Source organism: Gorilla gorilla, chromosome 10 (genome assembly GCF_029281585.2).
Source record: "Gorilla gorilla gorilla isolate KB3781 chromosome 10, NHGRI_mGorGor1-v2.1_pri, whole genome shotgun sequence".
NCBI lineage: Eukaryota > Metazoa > Chordata > Mammalia > Primates > Hominidae > Gorilla > Gorilla gorilla.
Genome location: NC_073234.2, coordinates 85,150,774 through 85,168,831, shown reverse-complemented (window position 1 = coordinate 85,168,831; position 18,058 = coordinate 85,150,774). Strand labels below are relative to the sequence as shown.

Genomic DNA, 18,058 nt, shown 5'->3' with positions numbered 1-18,058 from the left:
GGCAGGAGAATCATATGATCTCAGGAGGCAAAGGCTGCAGTGAGCCGAGATCATGCCATCGCACTCCAGCGTAGGCAACAGAGTGAGACTCCATCTCAAAAAAAAAAAAAATTTTTTTTTTAAGTTAGCCAGGTGTGGTTGTGCACACCTATAAGTCCCAGCTATTCAGGAGGGTGAAGCAGGAGGATCACTTGAGCCCAGAAGTTTGAGGTTACAATGAGCTGTGATCATGCCACTGCACTTCAGCCCAGGTGACAAAGTGAGACCCTGTCCCTAAGGGGGAAAAAGAGCAGAAATTATCAGAATGGATTTTTAAAAAGCAACTCTCTTTTGCCTGCAAAAACACTTGAAATATAAAGACGCAGATAAGTCAAAAGTTAACCAAGAGAAAAGTGTGTACAAGAAGGGTGAAGCAGTTTCATGAATAATAGCTAAAACTGACTTCAAAATAAAGAGTACCACCACAGACAAAGAGGCTCATTTCTAATAATAAAAGAGTCATTTTTTAGGAGGGCATAGGAATCATGATTGTTTATGTACTCAATAACAGAGTCTCAAAATATACAAAGCAAAAATTAGTGAAACTAAAAGATGTAGACAATTGTACAATCATATAGCTAAATATTTTAACATTCCTCTTTCATCGATGATAGAACAAAATGGGGAGAACAAGTTGATAGAACCAAAAAGTCACTAAAGACATACATGGATTGAGGAGTTTATTGACGAGGAAAAGAATTGATTATTTTTAACATTGAGAAAAATTTTCAGCTCTTTTTAGAGAACTTGAGGGAACCAAAGCCAAACAAATTGTAAAAACAAGGCAATGATTCAAACAAAGCAAAAAAAAATGAAAATTATATGTGACACATCATGATAATGTAAGCCCTGGATATTGACATAACTAAAAAATTTTAGACAATTTTATGATATTGGGAAGCTGAGTGTAGAAGTGAATGTAAGATGTGATATAAGAAAATTAAATCTTCCCAGAAGATTATATTATGTTCTTCAAGTGTATACAGCAAAAAAGCAATATAAAAACATTATTTAGATATAGGGCAATAAAAATATCCAAAAAGAGGGCCGGGCGCGGTGGCCCACGCCTGTAATCCCAGCACTTTGGGAGGCCGAGGTGGGTGGATCACGAGGTCAAGAAATCAAGACCATCCCGGCTAACACGGTGAAATCCTGTCTCTACTAAAAAAAATACAAAAATTAGCCGGGCATGCTGGTAGGTGCCTGTAGTTCCAGCTACTCGGGAGGCTGAGGCAGGAGAATGGCGTGAACCCGGGAGGCGGAGCTTGCAGTGAGCCAAGATTGTGCCACTGCACTCCAGCCTGGGCGACAGAGCAAGACTCCATCTCAAAAAAAAAAAAAAAAAAAAAAAAGAAAAAGAAATATCCAAAAAGAGTTGGAAAGTGGCTGCCTCTGGGGGAGCCAATTTAAAGACAGGGGTAGAGCAGGGGGATTGCTGGTAATCTCCTATTATATGCTATATACAGTATCATTTGACTTCTTAAATTCTTCACATGTATCACTCTAGGTCTATAAATTAAATTTTGTAACTGACTCTGTGATCTCATAATTCCACATTTAAGGCTCTAGGCAGTTGTTTAGTTACCCTGACACTACAGGCATCATTGAATTCAATAATGTAATAAAAACTGAAAATCACAAGTAAATGATCAATCTACTAAAAAAATATGGCTTGGCATATTGTAAGCAGGAATGCAGTCTCCATCCAGCAGTCCCTTAATGAGAACCAAAAGTCCCTGCGTTGAGTGACAGGAATATGTGTTGGTGGTTTTAAGATGAAGATTTTAAAATATTAAATGCTGTCTTTAGAGTTCCTTCCCCTTTCAAAATTCACCACAGCTACTCCTTTATTTCATTGTATTTCATATGCTTCCATGCTCAATGCATTTAAATACAGTTAGAGAAATTTTGCACTTCTTTTCAGAGAATTTGAAGGGAGAATTAACGATAGCTACCTTCAAACTGACCAAATTGTTAAAACAAGAGCAATGATTAGCTCCTAGTAAAACACTTGTTTGGTATTTTTTCTTCACTTCTTAGCCCCTTTTACTCACAATCGTCATGTCAAGAATCCCAGAAATGCACATCAGACTGTGTTTCAGTCTTTGTGTGCCAAAGCTGTCTATTATACCAAAAGGATTTCCATAAAGCAGACAAACACCAGAGAGCAACAGACACCATGGGTCATACCCTGAGCGGCCAACTCTGTCTCTAGCTTCAGCAGGAAAGAGTTGTAAAAATCAAGAGATTTGGGAGGCCGAGGCGGGTGGATCACCTGAGGTCAGGAGTTTAAGACCAGCCTGGCTAACATGGCAAAACCCTGTCTTCATTAAAGATACAAAAAAAAAAAAAAAATTAGCCAGACGTGCTCGCTTGAACCCAGGAGGCAGAGGTTGCAGTGAGCCGAGATCTCAACACTGCCCTCCAGCCTGGGCAACAGAGTGAGACTCTGTCACAAAAAAAAAAAAACAAAAAACAAAACAAAAAAAAACGAAGAAAAATCAAGAGATTCTTAGCAGCTGATAAAAATAAAATAATTTGCCGTCTAAACTCCTTCCTCTCAGACATACAACTTGTTTTTGTCTTTTGGAGGATGAACGGAGAAACAATCTCCCAGGGGTTGAATCTATGTGAACCAAAAGAGGGCGTACAAAATAGACTTTGCCCTCCAGCTAGTTGAGGTGATATGTACATCCATGACATACATGCTGCCCTCAATGCAGCCAGTATTTCTTTCATATTGCAACCAGGCTTGCTCAAGTCTTTACTGAGTGCCTACTGTGCTCATGACTCTACCAGGCATTAGGCAAGACACATACACACTGTGTCTTCATGTGAATATCTAGGTGGGATACTCACAATTGAGCCATCCAATCCTAGTTTTCTCCAATGAATCCCTCGGTGCCTTCATACAACACCAACCACCCCTTCTCTAAAGCTCTATTGCACCTCACACTGAGCTCGGCTCAGCACAGTGCCCAGTACAGAGTTGGTGCATAACAAATATGAAAGACTGTGTTAAACTACATATGACCATGAATATGCTGTATATATAAATCCATACATCAGGAGAGAGCTTTCTGACCACCCAATCTAAAATGGTAGCCTCTCCTCCTTGCCTTACTCTTATTTGTCTTCATCTTACTGAGTGACTTTAGACTACCTGCCATTGTCTTTTTCTTCCCACCGGAGTGGCATGAGAGTAATGGTGTGCCAAGGATGAGGGGATGGGAATTGCTCACCCCAGGTGCAGGCAATAAGGAAATGCATTGTCTGTAGACAATTTGAAAACAATACTAAGCCTACAAAGAGTCAGTTTCCTTTTTATTATCACCATGCATCACCAATTCTAAGAAAAATGCCTGGGTGCCCTGCCAGGGCAGACTGTACCCACCACACTGCCCTTGGTGAGCTACTGGCAGGGATTACATCTGTTTTGTTCACTGTTTTACCCCATCCTCCAACTATAAAAATGGTTGTTGTTTAAAGTATTTCCTCCAATTTTTCATGTGTATGATTTATCTTTTCACATGAACTTTCACATTAAGAATATGTCTTCCTACTCTGAGTGTGAGTGCATGTGTGTGCACACATGTGGGCATGTGTGAGTGCATATCTGTGTGTACGTATGAGTACATGTGTGTGTGCACGTGTGTGTGTGCATGTGTGCATGCTGTGCATGTGTGTGTACATGTGCACTCCATAGTGCTCCAATGGGGAGACTGTGACAGGCACTCAATAAATACTTGATCAAGGTCAGTTAGGGCTTGTAGCCACCATCTAGAAGTTGATACAGGAAAGGGTTTTGGCAGAAATGTTGTCAATGAGTATGGTTGCCCAAGAAAACCATTTCATGATATGGCAGCAAAAAACAAGGCAAAGAAGATGCCACTCCTCCCCTCCAGCTCTGTGCTGCAGACTGCAAGGATCTGACCCTTTCACACCCCTCCGCTGCTGCTTTAGATGTAGAGAAACTTTTTTGAGAACCTACTCTGAGCCAGGCACCATGCTAACCCTTTGCATGTGTGTCTCATTTAACCTCCACAACTCTCATATGAAAAGGTACCATCATTGTACTTAATCCTCAGGCAATGAAACTGAGGTTTGGTCTGGTGCGGTGGCTCATGCCCGTAATCCCAGCACTTCGGGAGGCCGAGGCGGGTGGATCACAAGGTCAGGAGTTTGAGACCAGCCTGGCCAGCATGGTGAAACTCCATCTCTACTAAAAAAAAAAATACAAAAAAATTAACCAGGCATGGTGACTCAAACCTGTAGTCCCAGCTACTCAGGAGGCTGAGGCAGGAGAATTGCTTGAACCTGGCAGGTGGAGGCTGCAGTGAGCCAAGATTGTGCCACTGCACTCCAGACTGGGCAACAGAGCGAGACTCCGTCTCAAAAAAAAAAAAAAAAAAAAAGAAACTGAGGCTTGATGAGGTTAAATAATTCACTCATGATTATTCATCTGGCAGTTAGTCAAGCTGGAGTCAGATGGTCTACCACCAGAGTTTATCCTCTAAATAACAGGGTATTTTAAATACAGACCATTCTAATAAAATTACTTATTATTATAGGCCATTTCATCTGGCACAGATATCCTTAGAATCAAGGAGTATCAGATAATGTTTTAGCCCAGTCTTCTTCTTCAGGCTTTCTCTTATTATATCAGTTTGAACTCAGAAGTCAAACCAGTCACTGAACTCAAATAGTCTTTAACAAGCTTTTCTCACAGAACTCCACGTACTCTCTCACTCCCTTTTGAAACATCACAGTAGAGCTTATCAACCCCACTATAGTGATGGCAGAACCAAGACATGCAGCTGGTAATTGACTCCTAACTCATCTTGCCATCCAAACCCAATAGCCAAGTCCTAAGTTAAACCCATAATATTAGATGCTTAAGCTCAAACATTAGAACGAAATAAAATGAAACCTGCAGTTGATTCCTTCACAGATATAACATGTCTCTAAGTTTCCCCTCCTGTGACGTCCCCTATTCAAACACCAGTGTCCTCAGCTAGTTCCCTCCTACCCTTATACCAGATCTCAAAGCCTAAAGCTCATTTTATCTACCCCTACTAAGCACACTGACTCACACCAAACTGCATTAATTTAGCCTGTCTTGAAGATTTACTAGTCTCTTTTCTAGACCCTTGCCTTCTCTACACACACATGCATATAACACTTCTTGCCCTTTTTCATTGCAATTTCAGGGTTTTATTCTTCCCCTAAGTCTCTCCAATCTCCCTCTCTCAAAGCAGCATTGCATACCTGGACATTTCCTAGTATGTCCCACCACCGTAGCTCAACTGTGTACCAAGTGGGTAACTGTCTGGCTAACCTAGGAAATCAGAGAGGACCTCAGCCTGCTCCTCCTAAGCAGACAACTAACCCAAACTCTACCACATAAGGAAATAAAGAGTTAAGGGCAATTTACAGAAACCTTCACATGTTGACAGGACGGCCCTCAGCTCTGCATACATGCCTTATACATGTTCATACATGAATAATGCGTCCCGAATGGGGCCCATGGCCAAATAAGTTTGAGGAACACTTCATTCCGTTTCTCTTCCCTAGTTGCACATTAGCACATTAAAGGCACTGAGAAGTCCTGCAGTAAAAACATTCATGTAATTTTGATTAAGCCAGTGAGTCACAAGCTAATTTACTGACCATGGAACATTTTTCCTTACAGCGTCTAATGGGACAAGTTTTTCATAGAGCATTTGGTCCTTTTTCATAAGGCCAATAATGCAATGTTTTAATATATTTAAGATCTGAAAATCTACCTATGAGATTTCAGCTAGCTCTCAGAAATTTTGCTGCCCAATGGTCTCTCAGGTTTTTGAGATAAAGGGTTGACACTGATATCTTTAGAAGACATACATTGTAGGCAATATGGTAGAGGGGAAGTAACATGATTTGTAGTAAACCCAGGTCTGAATCCCACCTCTAGTACCCAGGCAAAAACAAAACAAAACAAAACAAAACAAAAACCCTGCATACAAGTGCTGTTGTGATATGAAACTATGAAATGAAACTAACCTGCATAAAGACCCTGGTATTTAGAAATACTTAAAACTTGGAGTATTTGAACAGGTTGTACAGATCTAATGATCATTGAACTAGCCCAGTGTCCCTGCGGTCATGGACTAGCCATGTTTCTGCTTGTTCTCACTGAGATTTTATTACAGTTCCACTTAACTGCATGCATCTGAGCTTTTTTTTAATCAAGTAATGACAGGTTATCTGATCATAGGGCTCTCCTTTAATGAACGTGAACTCTGACAATTTTTATGAACTATGGCTCGGATCTACTCTGAGTCACACCATTTGGTAGATAATTTTAGACACATTTCATGTATTTCCCTGAGATTCACATTCCTTTAAAATATCAATTAATCTAAAAGCTTCATGTGGAAGAAAAGGCATGTTTCTAGAGCCAGGCAGATTTTTATCTCAGCTTTGCCACGTATTGACCTATGGAGAGTTACTTAACCTCTCTGCACCTTATCCTCCCCATCTGTAAAACATAGATAATATACCTATTTGGAAGAGTTAAGAGAACGAGATGTATTACATCAAATATATAATTAAGTAAGTGAATATATGAAGTGCAAAGAATGCCCAACACTTAGTAAATGCTCAGCAGTAGTAACTTCCTCTTCTACTTCACCTGCAAGCCCCATCACCGACCTCAAAGGTAGAGAGTGAAGACTCTTGGGCAAACCAGACCTGAATCTCAATAGCAAGGGGGAAGCCTATGGGTAGATATTTCTGGTCTGGTAGGAAGGACCATTATTATCATGGAGACTAAAATATAAGGCAGATTTCAGACCTCCCAGGTAGCTCAGAACACAATACCCCAAAGTATGGTGCCTTGGCATGCTGAGTACTTTGAAATGAAGGAGACTGGAAGGACCTCAGAAGCAAGGTATCTCTGACCTTCCCCTGTCCTCCTGTCTCTCACCCCCTTTTCTCCCTCAAAGCAAATCACAGAAACCATAATTCTTCTTCCCCAAGATGGTTCATAGATACTAGAACTCCTCCCCATAAAGCGAGCCATAAAACCCAGAAAAGTCACTCTCTCCCTTCTGTCTCATTCCAAGGTAACTCTCATTCCAAAGAGACCCTACCTCATACCTTGGAAGAAGCAATGCTACACAGAGAAGCCAAGAAAAATCTGAACAGACCCTGCTGGGTTTCCTCCCTCAGTCTATTACCATTAGATCACACTCTTTCGTCCACTTACATTTCTACACAGCTGTTCACTCCTCATTGAACCCAAGCATAAAAATAAAAATAGTTTTCCCTGAGTCTCTGGGTTTCATTTCTGAAGACTCCTGCACCACATAAAACTTTAATTAAGTAAATTGTTTATGCTTTTCTCTTGTTAGCCTGTCTTTTGTTATAGGAGTGTTGGTTGTGACCATTATGATGGACAAGGAATGGTATCACACATTTCCATCCCTGTAAAAGACAGCTCTTTGATGAAGACCTTTGTTCACTTTTCCTTCTAAACAGCTAAAGGTCTTTCTGTTAGTTATAAAAAGTAGTCTAGATGATTATACAGAACCCAGGTGGAATCAGCGGAACATTCGCTTTAGGAGAAGACACTTAGAGGAGAGAGACTATACAACTTTTGGCAGGTTGCTTCCAGGTCAGAGAAAAGGATATATCCATTGTCCACAATTCATACAAGTTACTGGGATGTAGTGAGAGGAACGTGAGGGCAGGCACAGGGGCAATTAGTATCTGAGTTCAGCCCATTCAGCGCCTAGCACAGAACAGCCAGCTCAGAGTGTGGGCTCAGACATTTGGCTACCTACTAGCTCTGTGTGTGTGTGTGTGTGTGTGTGTGTGTGTGTGTGTGTGTGTGTGTGTGTGTGTGTGTGTGTAACTTCCTTGAAAAATGTTGAACTCACCTTCTTCCCACAGTTTGTTGCCAAGGAAGTTTCTGTTGGCAGACAGTAATAAGAGACAGGTACCAGAAATATCTGCATACAGGTTTCTCCACTACTATTGAGGATTCAGGGCTGGTTTCACTCTCTGTCTTAGGAGGGTAGGGGCATTTGTAGGTATGCTGAGGTGGGCTCAATAACAGAATGGAGATGACAGTGACAGAGGAGAGTCAGTGAACTTAAAGTCAAATCAATAGAAATTATCCAATATAACCAACAGAGAGAAAAAAGATTGAAAAAAAGATGAACTGAGCCTCAGTGACCTGTGCAAAATATCAAAGGTCTAACATTTGCATTCTTGGAGTTCTAGAAGGGAAAAAGAAAGACACTGGTAAAGAAAAATAAATGTTAAAAAACAATGGCTACAAATTTCCCAGATGTGGTCAAAACTATACATTTACAGATTCGAATTTGAGCAAATCCCAAACAGTATAATATAAAAAAAGGCTCATACCTAGAAACATATAATCAAACTGCTGAATACCAAAGATAAAGAAAATATCTTGCAGATGGAGAAAAATGATGTATTACATACAAGGGAACAATGATTCAAATAGCTGTTTATTTTTCATCAGAAACCATGGAGGCTAGAAGGCAGTGGGTCAACATTTTTTAAATGCTGTGGGAGGAAAAAACTCTAATGACCAAGTATTTTATATTCAGCAAAAACGTCTTTTAAAAATGAAGTTGAAATAAAGACATTTTCAGTGAAAGAAAACTAAGAAAATCTATCACCAACAAATCTGCTCTAAATGAAACTCTAAAGGGAGTTCCTAAGGTGGAAGAAGAATGATGCCAGAAAGAATTGTGGAACTTCCCAAATGAAGAAGACCAACAAAAATGGTAAATGCTTGGGTCAATGTAACAGCCTGCTTTTTCTCTCTTAAGTTCCTCAACATATACATGAGTGTTGAAACCAAAGATTATAGCATTGTCTCATAGAGTTTTAAATATATATAGATGCAATACACATGATAGCTACAATATAAAAGGGAAAGAGAAATGGGACTTGTATGGCTATAAGCTTTCTCCTTTTCATGTGAAGTGGTAAAATATCTTTAAACTGACTGCAAGAGGTTAGGTATGTAGATTGTTGTCCCTCGAGTTACCACTGAAAATAAATTTCTGAATAGACCAATAACAGGCTCTGAAATTGCGGCAATAATCAATAGCTTACCAACCAAAAAGAGTCCAGGACCAGATGGATTCACAGCCGAATTCTACCAGAGGTACAAGGAGGAACTGGTACCATTCCTTCTGAAACTATTCCAATCAATAGAAAAAGGGAGAACTCTCCATAACACATTTTATGAGGCCAGCATCATCCTGATACTAAAGCCGGGCAGAGACACAACCAAAAAAGAGAATTTTAGACCAATATCCTTGATGAACATTGATGCAAAAATCCTCAATAAAATACTGGCAAACCGAATCCAGCAGCACATCAAAAAGCTTATCCACCATGATCAAGTGGGCTTCATCCCTGGGATGCAAGGCTGGTTCAATATATGCAAATCAATAAATGTAATCCAGCATATAAACAGAACCAAAGACAAAAACCACATGATTATCTCAATAGATGCAGAAAAGGCCTTTGACAAAATTCAACAACCCTTCATGCTAAAAACTCTCAATAAATTAGGTATTGATGGGACGTATCTCAAAATAATAGGAGCTATCTATGACAAACCCACAGCCAATATCATACTGAATGGGCAAAAACTGGAAGCATTCCCTTTGAAAACTGGCACAAGACAGGGATGCCCTCTCTCACCACTCCTATTCAACATAGTGTTGGAAGTTCTGGCCAGGGCAATCAGGCAGGAGAAGGAAATAAAGGGTATTCAATTAGGAAAAGAGGAAGTCAAACTGTCCCTGTTTGCAGATGACATGATTGTATATCTAGAAAACCCCATTGTCTCAGCCCAAAATATCCTTAAGCTGATAAGCAACTTCAGTGATTGTACAAAATCAATGTACAAAAATCACAAGCATTCTTATACACCAATAACAGACAAACAGAGAGCCAAATCATGAGTGAACTCCCATTCACAACTGCTTCAAAGAGAATAAAATACCTAGGAATCCAACTTACAAGGGACGTGAAGGACCTCTTCAAGGAGAACTACAAACTGCTGCTCAATGAAATAAAAGAGGATACAAACAAATGGAAGAACATTTCATGCTCATGGGTAGGAAGAATCAATATTGTGAAAATGGCCATACTGCCCAAGGTAATTTATAGATTCAATGCCATCCCCATCAAGCTACCAATGACTTTCTTCACAGAATTGGAGAAAACTACTTTAAAGTTCATATGGAACCAAAAAAGAGCCTGCATTGCCAAGTCAATCCTAAGCCAAAAGAACAAAGCTGGAGGCATCACGCTACCTGACTTCAAACTATACTACAAGGCTACAGTAACCAAAACAGCATGGTACTGGTACCAAAACAGAGATATAGATTAATGGAACAGAACAGAGCCCTCAGAAATAACGCCGCATATCTACAACTATCTGATCTTTGACAAACCTGACAAAAACAAGCAATGGGGAAAGGATTCCCTATTTAATAAATGGTGCTGGGAAAACTGGCTAGCCATATGTAGAAAGCTGAAACTGGATCCCTTCCTTATACCTTATACAAAAATTAATTCAAGATGGATTAAAGACTTACATCTTAGACCTAAAACCATAAAAACCCTAGAAGAAAACCTAGGCATTACCATTCAGGACATAGGCATGGGCAAGGACTTCATGTCTAAAACACCAAAAGCAATGGCAACAAAAGACAAAATTGACAAATGGGATCTAATTAAACTAAAGAGCTTCTGCACAGCAAAAGAAACTACCATCACAGTGAACAGGCAACCTACAAAATGGGAGAAAATTTTTACAACCTACGCATCTGACAAAGGGCTAATATCCAGAATCTACAATGAACTCAAACACATTTACAAGAAAAAAACAAAGAACCCCATCAAAAAGTGGGTGAAGGACACGAACAGACACTTCTCAAAAGAAGACATTTATGCAGCCAAAAAACACATGAAAAAATGCTCATCATCACTGGCCATCAGAGAAATGCAAATCAAAACCACAATGAGATACCATCTCACACCAGTTAGAATGGCAATCATTAGAAAGTCAGGAAACAACAGGTGCTGGAGAGGATGTGGAGAAATAGGAACACTTTTACACTGTTGGTAGGAATGTAAACTAGTTCAACCATTGTGGAAGTCAGTGTGGCGATCCCTCAGGGATGTAGAACTAGAAATACCATTTGACCCAGCCATCCCATTACTGGGTATATACCCAAAGGACTATAAATCGTGCTGCTATAAAGACATATGCACACGTATGTTTATTGTGGCACTATTCGCAATAGCAAAGACTTGGAACCAACCCAAATGTCCAACAATGATAGACTGGATTAAGAAAATGTGGCACATATACACCATGGAATACTATGCAGCCATAAAAAAGGATGAGTTCATGTCCTTTGTAGGGACATGGATGAAATTGGAAATCATCATTCTCAGTAAACTATCGCAAGAACAAAAAACCAAACACCGCATATCCTCACTCATAGGTGGGAACTGAACAATGAGAACACATGGACACAGGAAGGGGACCATCACACTCTGGGGACTGTTGTGGGGTGGGGGGAGGGGGGAGGGATAGCTTTAGGAGATATAACTAATGCTAAATGACGAGTTAATGGGTGCAGCACACCAGCATGGCACATGTATACATATGTAACTAACCTGCACATTGTGCACATGTGCCCTAAAACTTAAAGTATAACAATAATAAAATAAAAAAAGAAAATAAATCTATATAAAGAGTTTAAAAGGCAATCAATGTATTAAGATGGAATACTAAAAATCTTCAAACAATTTAAAAGAGGGCAGGAAAGGGGGAAAAGAAGTACAAGAAGCAGAGGGGATGAACATTTTTAAAAAAAAAGATAGACTCAAATCCAAACATATCAATAATTAATTTAAATATAAATTGTCTAAGTTGAGACAGAAATTGTCCAATTAGATAGGGAAAAATACCCAATGATATGCTGAATAAAAAAACTAATTTGATATATATATAGGTTACAATTAAAGGATGGCAAAAGATATATAACACAAACACTAATGAAAAGAGAGCCGAAACTATTCACAATAGCAAAAACATGGAATCAACCTAAATGTCCATCAATGATAGAATGGATAAATAAAGTGTGGTAATATACACCATGGAATACTATACAGCCATAAAAAGGAATGAGATCATGTCCTTTGCAGGGACATGGATGGAGTTGGAAGTCATTATCCTCAGCAAACTAACGCAGAAATGGAAAACCAAACACCACATATTCTCACTTATAAGTGGGAGCTGAATTACGAGAACACATGAACACAAGGGGGAACAACATACACTGGAGCCTGTTGGGGGGCCCAGGTGTGGGGGGCAGATGGAGAGTATCAGGAAGAATAGCTAATGGATGCTGGGCTGAATACCTAGGTGATGGGATGATCCTTGCAGCAAACCACCTAGGCACACGTTTATCTATGTAACAAGTCTGTACATCCTGCATATGTACCTCTGAACTTAAAATAAAAGTTGAAGAAAAGAAAAAAAAGAGAGCTGCAGTGGCTAGATTAATATCGGACCAAATAGACTTCAGAATAAGAAAAAGGAGATAAAAAGGAACATCACTCTGATAAAAGACTAAGTTCACCAGAAAGACAAAACAGTACTAAATGTGTTTGCACTTAACCACATAACTTTTCAATTCAATACAATTATGCTTTCACAAAATCCAATAGAACTGAAGGAGAAGTAGAAACATCCACAATCACACTTGAAGACTTCAACATTTCTGTCACTGTCATAGATAAAATAAGTAGAAAGCAATCAGCAAGGATATAGAAGACCTGAACAAGAATGTCAACCAACTTGACCTAACTGATATTTATAGAATACTATCCAACAACAGCACAGTGAGCATTCTTTCAAGTGCATACGTAACATTCACCAAGATAGATCATATTCTGGGTCATAAAGCAAACCTTAACAAAATTTGAAATCATACAAAGGATGTTCTCTGTTCATAATGGAATTAAACTAGAAACCAGTCACAGAAAAATATATGGAAAATTTCCAAACATTTGGAAGTTACATAATATATTTCCAGCAACCCATGAGTCAAAGAAAGTCAAATAAAATTTCTCAAAAGAAATTTGAAAGTATTTTGAACTGAAATATATATATATATATATATATATATATAGTATATCAAAAACTGAGTGAGGCAGCTAAAGCCACATACAGAGGGAAATGTACAGCATTGAATGCTTAAATCAGAAAACAAAGATTAACCTCAAATCACAAACTCGCTTTCCACTCTAAAGAACTAGAAAAATAAGAGCAAACTAAACCCAAATTAAGCATAAGGAACAAAATAATAAAGATAAGAGTAGAAGTCAGTGAAATTGAAAACAAACACAATAGAGAAAATCAATGACATCAAAAGCTACCTATTTGAGTCAATCAACAAAATTGATAAATGTCCACATTGATTAAGGAGAAAAGAAAAAAAGAAACAAACTACCAATATGAAGAACAAAAGAGGGAATATCACTACAGACTCTTCAGAGATTAAAAGGTTAATAAAAAATACTATGAATAACTCTATGGCCATAAATTTAACAACTTAGATAACATTGATCAATTCCTTGGGAAAAAAGTAAAACAAGCTAACTCACTTAAGTAGAATGAGATACCATAAATAGCCCTGAATCTACTAAATAAATTAAATTTGTATTTAAGACCCTCCAACAAAGCAAAGGAACAGATTATTTTGCTGATTAATGCTACCAAACATTTAAGCAAGAAATAAATCCAATTCTACACTATCTCATCCAGAGAATTTAAGTGAGCGAATTTCCCAACGAATTTTAGAAGGGTATAGTTGCTGTGATACCAAACCCAGAAAAAATAAAATATAAACAAACAAAACTGTGATCAATATTCTTATAAACATAGATGCAAAATGCTCAACAAAATTTTACCAAATTGAATCCAGCATTGTATCAAAAGATAACATATCACAGTTAACTGAGGTTTATTCCAGGAATACAAGGCAGTTCGATAGTCAAAAACTAAGCAAAGTAATCCATTATATTAACAGATGGGAAGAAAAAACATATAATCAATAAATACAGAAAAAAATTGACAAAATTCAACATCCATTTATGATAAAAATTATCAGCAAACTAACAGTGGAAGAGAACCTCCTTAAGCAAATAAAGGGCATGGTTAAAAAAAAAGTATCACTAACATTACACTTAATGATAAAAACTAAATGCTTCCCCTCCAAGGTCATGGACAAGGCAAATATGTCTAGTCTCACTATTTCTTTATTCAATACTATACCCAGGTCTTACCTAGTTCAGCAAGGCAAGAAAGTGTCAAAAGATATACAGTTTGAAAAGAAAGACATACAACTGTCTCAATTTGCAGATGACATGACCTTCAACATAGAATATCCCAAGAAATACATATCTTAAAAAGTTATTAGAACTAATAAATGACTTAATTAAGATTGCAAACCCAATATATGAAAATCAATATTTCCATATACTAATGATGAATAATTGGAACTAAAAATTGAAAAAAAACCCATAATGTTCAAAGAAGAACATGAAATATTTAGGAAAATATGTGCAGTATTTTTATGTTGAAAACTATAAAACACTGATGAAAGAAATCAAAGAAGCCCTCAATAAATAGATATACCATGTTCATAGATTGGAAGGCTCAATTTTGTTAGAATGTTAAGTCTCCTTAGATAGATCACTAGGTTTAATAAAATTTTAATCAAAATCCCAGAAGAATTGTTTAAATATTGACAAGCTCATTCTAGTGTTTATGTGGGAAGTCAAAGAAACTAGAATAACCAAGACAATATTGAAACAGAAGAAAAATTCAGAGGACTTACACTATATTATTTTAAGGCTTATAATAAAGTGCCTGTGTACAGTAATAAAGATCATGTACAGTAATCAAGATAATGTTGTGTTGGCAAAATGATAGGCACGTAGATCAATGGAAAGGAATGAAGAGTCTAGAAATAGACCCACGTATATTTTGTCAATTGATTTTTTACAACTGGGCAAAGGTAATTTAATGAAAGAAAGTTATTTAACAAATGATTCCAGGATAATTGGACATCCACATACAAAGAAACTAATATAAATCTGTATCTCAAGCCTTATACAAAAAAAAATCAAAATGGATCATAGACCTAAATATAAAACTATAAAACTTTTAAAAGAAAATCTTTGGGAACTTGGATTAGGTAAAGTCTATATTTCTTAGCTATAAACCATAAGTCATATAAGAAAAATTCAATAAATTGGACATCATCAAAATTAAAACTTTTGCTCTGAGAAAAACACTGTTAAGATTATAAAAACATAAATGACAAACTTGGAGAAAATATTCATGAATAACATATCTAACAAACTTTTTATATCCAGAATATCTAAAAATTTTTCTAAACTTAAAGAAAACAAACTCAATTTTTAAAAATGGGCAAAAGATTTGAATTAACACTTCACCAAAGAAAATGTATAAATGGTGAACTAGTACATGAAATGATGTTCAACATCATTAGTTATTAGAAAAATGCACATTAATACATGGTATGTCATTACAAACCAATTAGAATGGCTATAATAAAAACAATTTTAAACTCATAATACCCAAGAATTGGCAATGAAGAGAAGCAATTGGATATCTCATGCATTGCTAGCAACACAAAGTGGTACCACCACTCTAAAAATGTGGATATTTTTACAGTTAAACTTACATTTACAACATGATCCAGCAGTTCTTATCCTAAGTATTTATCATAGAGAAATTTAAACTATTGACCACACAAAAACCCATACATAAATATTTATAGAAGCATGATTTACAATTGCTAAAACTGGAAATAATTCAAATGTCCTTGAACAGATAAATGGCTAAACAAGCTCTTATAATCACTTAAAGGTATCTTTCTCTGTAACAAAGAAGGAATGAAATATTGATCAAAGACATTATGCTAAATGAAAGGAGGCAGACTCAAAGTGTTATATACTGTATGGTTTCATTTATGTCACATTCTGAAATAAATCAAAACCATAGCAACAAAAAACAGACCAGTGGTTACCAGGGGACAGTGTAGATGGTGAGTCTGATCACAAATGAACGGCATAGGGAAATTTTTCAGTGTTGTGTGTTATGATAATGGTAGTGGTTATATTACTATGAACTTGTCAAAACTCAGAAATTTATACAAAAATTTGAACTTCAGTAGATGTAAATTAAAAATAAAAAAGGCCAGAGTGCCTATATTAATACCAGAAAATAAGAGCAGAAATCAATGAAATAGAAAACAAAAAGTAAGAATTTTAACTTTAACCAAAAGCTGGTACTTTGAGAGATTAAGAAAACTGATAACCTCATGTCAAATTAACCAAGAAAAAAAAAAAAGACAAGTTACTGACATCAAGAACAACAAATGAATCATCACTATAGATCCTACAGACATTAAAAGTATAAGTGAATATGAAGAACTTTATGTTGATGAATTTGACAACTTAGTTGAAATGGACAAATTCATTGAAAGACACAAACTGCCTAAGCTGATTACTATCAATAGATAACCTGAATAGCTCCATATCTATTAAATATACTGAATTTGCGGGTGGAGGTGAGGAATGACTGGAATTTCTCACAAAGAAAATTCTGCAGTGGTGATATTTGTCAAAGATCCATAGACATAATAATATCAACTCTACCCAAGTTATTTTGGAAAACAGAAGAGGAGGGAACACTTCTTAGCTCATTTAATCATTTCATAATATTTTAAACATCAACTAGAGAGCAGTGCTCTCATTACTTACAAGGCCCCCAAATCAAAGTCATTGCCCAAGAATTCCTCCAACAGACTTGTGTCCAGGGCTGGGTTCTCCAGAGTACCATTGGCTCCCTGAGCTGCAAAGGCAAATTGAAAATCTTGAGAAACATGAAGATTTCAGTATGGCCAATGGCTAAAAACACTGACAAATCTTTAAGGTCAGGGACTGTGTCTTTCTTATTGTATCCACAAGGATCAACAGCATGGAAGAGGCACAAAGTAAACATTGATTCAATGGGTGGATGGATGGAAGGATGGATGGCAGTTTTGTTGGTAGGCCAAATTATTTCCAGTTAAGTTCAACAATATCTTGTTTCACACTCTTTTAAGACCTGCCAAAAGGTAGCAAAATAGTTCTGTCCTTTTCCTTGTTTACAAAATGAAAATAAATGTACTGGTTTCTTACTGACTATAATAAATATGTTGATATTTTTATAGAATAAAATATAGGGCTGCATACTATAAAAAAGACAAAACTTTTTATTTGCAGATAACATGACGCTATACAACTGATAAACAGAAATATTCAGAAAATTAAATAGGGGTTTTGGGTGATGCGTACACTAAAAGCCCAGACTTTATCAGTATGCCATATATGCATGTAAGAAGTCTGTCCTTGTACTCCTAAATATATAAAAATTAAAAACTTAAAAATAAGCTGGCCAGGCATAGTAGCTCACGTGTGTAATCCCAGCACTTTGGGAGGCCAAGGGAGGTGAATCATTTGAGGTCAGGAGTTCAAGACCAGCCTGACCAACATAGTGAAACCCTGTCTCTACTAAGAATACAAAAAAATTAGCCAGACATGGTGGCATGTGCCTGTAGTCCCAGCTACTCAGGAGGCTGAGGCAGGAGAATCCCTTGAACCCAGGAGGCAAAGGTTGCAGTGAGCTGAGATCACACCACTGCACTCCAGCCTGGGTGACAGAGTGAGTCTCCATCTCAAAAACAAAAAAATTAAAAATCCTCTCCCTCTCCCTCTCCCTCTCTCTCCATGGTCTCCCTCTGATGCTGAGCCGAGTCTGGACTGTGCTGCCGCCATCTCGGCTCACTGCAACCTCCCTGCCTGATTCTCCTGCCTCAGCCTGCTGAGTGCC

General features: G+C 37.4%; 1 protein-coding gene across 2 annotated transcripts in view; it reads right to left on the bottom strand.

The window, feature by feature from the left end:
• MYRFL (myelin regulatory factor like) overlaps positions 1-17,720 on the bottom strand; it is a 103,963-nt gene extending 86,243 nt beyond the window's left edge. Inside the window, exon 1 of one of the 2 annotated variants that reach the window (XM_031000847.3) lies at positions 16,948-17,720. The gene's annotated coding sequence lies outside the window, so the exon portion shown is untranslated. The remainder of the gene's footprint in view (positions 1-16,947) is intronic. The other variant, XM_055357036.2, reaches the window with a different exon arrangement.
• Positions 17,721-18,058: the final 338 nt, after the last annotated feature.